We start from the raw sequence: 5,514 nt of genomic DNA on the forward strand, positions 1-5,514 counted from the left end.
CAGGAATCTGGACCACCAGAGAACTCTTGCCCCATGGAAGATTAATAGGCACGAGCCCTCCCAAAGGCCTCCATCTCAACACTAAGGCCAAGCAATACCCCAAAGACAGCAAGCTCCAGTGCTGGATGCCCCACACCAATCCTTCAGCAAAACAGGGGCACAACCCTGCTATATGGCAGGCAGGCTACCCAAAACCATACCAAACCCAAAGACACCCTAAAAGACACTACTGGTCACAGCACTGCCCTCCAGAGAAACAAGACCCAGCCCCGTCTACCAGAATACAGGCACAAGTCCTCCCAACCAGGAAACCATCACAAAGCCCTGGCCCAATCCCAGCCAGGGGGACAGACTCCATAAGAGGAACTGTGACCTTCCAGCTTACAGAAATGAGGCCCAAAACACAGTAAATTAAACAAAATGAAAAGGCAGAGAAAAATGCAGTGGATGAAGGAATATGTTAAAAACTTACAAGACCGAATTAATGAAGAGGAATCAAGCAATCAACCTGAAATGGAAGTCAGAGTAATATTAGTAAAGATGATCCAAAATCTTGAAAATAAAATGAAGGCACAGATAAATAGCCTGGAGGCACGAATCAAAAAGATGCAAGAAATGTTTAACAAGGACTTAGAAAAGAGTAAATAATCAACAATGAACAGCACAATAACTGGTATTAAAAATACACTGTAGGGAACCAACGAAAGAGTGACTGAGGCAAAAGAACAGATAAGTGAGCTTGGAAGATAGAATGGAGGAAATAACTGAAACGAACACAGTAAAAATAAAAAGTAATGGGAACAATCTCAGAGATCTCTGGAACAATGTTAAGTGCTCCAACATTTGAATCATAGGGATCCCAGAAGAAAACAAATGAAAGGGCATGAGAAAATATTTGAGGAGATTATAGTTGAAAACTTCCCTAAAACAGGAAAGGAAATAGCCAGCCAAGTCTAAAAAGCCCTGAGAATCCCATACAGGAGAGACCTGAGGAGAAACTTGCCAAGACATGTATTAATCAAGCTAACAAAAATTAAGCACAAAGAACAAATATTAAAAGCAGCAAGGAAAAGCAACAAATAACATACAAGCAGATCCCTAACAGCTACAAGGCTAACAGCTAACAAAGCTAACAGCTGATCTTTCAACAAAAACTCTGCAAGCCAGAAGGGAATGGGAGAATACAGTTAAAGAGATTAAAAGGGAAAAGCCTACAACAAAGATTATTGAGCAAGGATCTCATTCATATTCAAAAGGGAAATCAAAAGCTTCACAGACAAGCAAAAGTTAAGAGAATTCACCAAACCACACCAAACCACATCTACACAAACACTAAAGGAATACCTCCAGACAGGAAACACAAAAAGAGAAGGCGTATAAAACAAACCCAAAACGCAAAGTAAATGGTAACAGGATCATACATATCAATAATTAAATTACCTTAAATGTAAATGGGCTAAATGTTCCAACCAAAAGACACAGATTGGCTGAATGAATGCAAAAACATATATTCTGTCTACAAAAGAACCACCTCAGACCTAGGGACACATGCAGACTGAAAGTGAGGGGCTGGAAAAAGATAATCCATGCAAACAGAACTCAAAAGAAAAGTAGTAGCAATTCTCACATCAGATAAAATAGACTTAAAGACTGTTAACAAGAAACAATGAAGGACACTACATAATGATCAAGGGATCAATTCAAGAAGAAGATATAACAATTTTAAATATATATGCACTCATCATACAAGCACCACAATATGTAAGGCAAATGCTAACAGCTATCAAAGAGGAAATCAACAGTAACACAGTAGTAGTAGGGGACTTCAATCCTATATTCACACCAATGGACAGATCAACCAGACAGAAAATAAGTAGGGAAACACAAGCTCTAAATGATATATTGGACCAGTTGGACCTAATTGATATATACAGGTATTTCACCCCAAAACAATAGATTTCACTTTTTTCTCAAGTGCACATTGAACATTCTCCAAGATAGATCACCTCTTGGGCCATAAGTCAATCCCTGGCAAATTTTTAAAAATTGAACTCATTTCAAGCATCTTTTCTGATGACAAAGCTATAAGATAGATATCAACTACAGGAAAAAGCAGATAAAAAACACAAAACCTAGGCCCAGAACTGCCAATTCATTATTTCTGTCACATTGTATTGGCTACAGAAAGTCACAAAGCCAACTCAGATTAAAGGGAAGAATAAGTTTATTCTACCTCTTGACGGGAGGATTACGATGTTATATTAGTTTGCTAGGGCTGCTGGAACAAAGTCACACAAACTGGGTGGCTTAATTAATATATAGTTTCATAATTCTGGAGGTTAAAAGTCTGAGATCAAGGTGTCAAGGGGTTGACTCCTTTCATCAGACAGAGAGAATATGTTTCATTCCTCTCTCCTGGCTTCTGACTATTTTCTGGCAATTACACCCTCCATCCCTTTATCTTCACATGCATTCTCTCGGTGTGCCTATGCCTGTCTCTGTGCACAAATTCCCCCTTATAAAGACACCAGTTGACTAGGGCCTTCCCTGATGACTTCATTTTAACTTGATTACCTCTATAAAGACACTGCCTCCAAATAAGGTCACATTCTGAGGTCCTGTGGATTAGGACTCCAACATATCCAAGCTATCTATTAGGAGGGATATAATCCAACCCATCAGTTCAGTTCAGTTCAGTTCAGTCTCTCAGTCATGTCCGATTCTTTGCGACCCCATGAATCGCAGCACGCCAGGCCTCCATGTCCATCACCATCTCCCGGAGTTCACTCAGACTCACGTCCATCGAGTCAGTGATACCATCCAGCCATCTCATCCTCGGTCGTCCCCTTCACCTCCTGCCCCCAATCCCTCCCAGCATCAGAGTCTTTTCCAATGAGTCAACTCTTCACATGAAGTGGACAAAGTACTGGAGTTTCAGCTTTAGCATCATTCCTTCCAAAGAAATCCCAGGGCTGATCTCCTTCAGAATGGGCTGGTTGGATCTCCTTGCAGTCCAAGGGACTCTCAGGAGTCTTCTCCAACACCACAGTTCAAAAGCATCAATTCTTCAGCTCTCAGCCTTCTTCACAGTCCAACTCTCACATCCATACATGACTACTGGAAAAACCATAGCCTTGACTAGACGGACCTTAGTCGGCAAAGTAATGTCTCTGCTTTTGAATATGCTATCTAGGTTGGTCATAACTTTCCTTCCATGGAGTAAGCGTCTTTTAATTTCATGGCTGCAATCACCATCTGCAGTGATTTTGGAGCCCCCCAGAATAAAGTCTGACACTGTTTCCACTGTTTCCCCATCTATTTCCCATGAAGTGATGGGACCAGATGCCATGATCTTCGTTTTCTGAATGTTCAGCTTTAAGCCAACTTTTTCACTCTCCTCTTTTACTTTCATCAAGAGGCTTTTGAGTTCCTCTTCACTTTCTGCCATAAGGATGGTGTCATCTGCATATCTGAGGTTATTGGTATTTCTCCCGGAAATCTTGATTACAGCTTGTGTTTCTTCCAGCCCAGCGTTTCTCAAGATGTACTCTGCATAGAAGTTAAATAAGCAGGGTGACAATATACAGCCTTGACATACTCCTTTTCCTATTTGGAACCAGTCATTATTCCATATCCAGTTCTAACTGTTGCTTCCTGACCTGACCTGCATACAGATTTCTCAAGAGGCAGGTCAGGTGGTCTGGTATTCCCATCTCTCAGAATTTTCCACAGTTTATTGTGATCCACACAGTCAAAGGCTTTGGCATAGTCAATAAAGCAGAAATAGATGTTTTTCTGGAACTCTCTTGCTTTTTCGATGATCCAGCGGATGTTGGCAATTTGATCTCTGGTTCCTCTGCCTTTTCTAAAACCAGCTTGTAACAAATATGCAATACAGGAACAGGAGTCCTTAGTAACCATCATTGCAGATATCTACCACAAAGCAGAAGGTGCAAGAAATACCTCTCTCTTATCTTCAAGAACAGATTCTTCAGGTAGGCCATTTTAACTGATGCCTGGAACTTCAAATGCTCCTTACAAATCTAGCCACCGCATCAGCCTTGGGTATAACCTGTTTTTCTCTCCTCTGAAGGGAGACTTTGGAGTCTGATTGGTGCAATGTGACCTGGAGCTAAGACATTCCCTCATTGTTTTCTCCCAGAACTACAAGAGGAAAAGGTCAGGTTCAGGCACCTGACCCTCTATGAGATTTTGAGCAGCTTTGCCACATTCCCGTTTGCCATTCTTTAAACGGGAGTAGTTATAAAAGACTGTCTCTCAGGATGGGGGTGAAAATTTACAAGAACAAAGTATGTAAAAACTAATGTCTAAACTATCAGGATTTGTGTGTGTGTGTGTGTGTTATTCACTCCGTCATGTCCAACTCTTTGCGGCCTTATGGATGGTAGCTCTCCAGGCTCCTCTATCCATGGAATTCTCCAGGCAAGAATACTGGAATGGATAGCCATTCCCTTCTCCAGAGAATTTTTCTAACTCAGGGGTCAAACCCAAGTCTCTCACAGAGCAGGCAGATTCTTTACCATCTGAGCCACCAGGGAAGCCTTCTGCTACTGCTGCTAAGTCGCTTCAGTCGTGTCCAACTCTGCGACCCCATAGACGGCAGCCCACCAGGCTCCCCCGTCCCTGGGATTCTCCAGACAAGAACACTGGAATGGGTTGCCATTTCCTTTTCCAATGCATGAAGTGAAAAGTGAAAGTGAAAGTGAAGTCGTGTCCGACTCTTAGCGACCCCATGGATTGCGGCCCACCAGGCTCCTCCATCCATGGGATTTTCCAAGCAAGAGTACTGTAGTGGGGTGCCATCGCCTCCTCCAGGGAAGCCTTCTAGATGACCATAATTAATGGCATCAGTCTCTACCACATCAATACAGCTGACTTAGACTACATTTTGAGTTGAAACATTAGTAAAGCATTAATCATAGTAAGACTTCATTTGTGTGGAGAACTACACAGTTTACTAAGCACTTTCACACCCACCATCACAGCGAGTCAGATCTCTCTGTTTTATGAGAACAGAGTCCTTCATATATCTGGAGAAAAACATGATCCAAAAGAATACATGCACCCCAATGTTCATTGTAGCACTGTTTACAATAGCCAAGACACGGAAACAACTTAAATATCCACTGACAGAGGAATAGATAAAGAAGATATGGTACCTATATACAATGGAATATCACTAAGCCATTAAAAAGAATGAAATAATGCCATTTGTAGCAATATAGGTGGACCTAGAGGTAGTCACACTGAGCAAAGCAAGTCAGACAGAGAAAGAGAAATATTGTATGACATCCCTGTTGACTTAAAAAATAGTCACAACCTAAAAGTTGAGAATTATGTTTTATTTGGAATTTTTAGGACTTAAGCCCAGGAGACAGCATCTCAAGTAAACCTGAGAGAAATCCTCCAAGGAGGTGAGGGGAGGAGCCAAGTAATATAGAAGTTTTGCAACAAAGGTCAGGTAGCCTGAACATCAAAATGTTATTGTCACTG

The sequence above is a fragment of the Ovis canadensis genome, chromosome 13 (genome assembly GCF_042477335.2).
Source record: "Ovis canadensis isolate MfBH-ARS-UI-01 breed Bighorn chromosome 13, ARS-UI_OviCan_v2, whole genome shotgun sequence".
Lineage (NCBI taxonomy): Eukaryota > Metazoa > Chordata > Mammalia > Artiodactyla > Bovidae > Ovis > Ovis canadensis.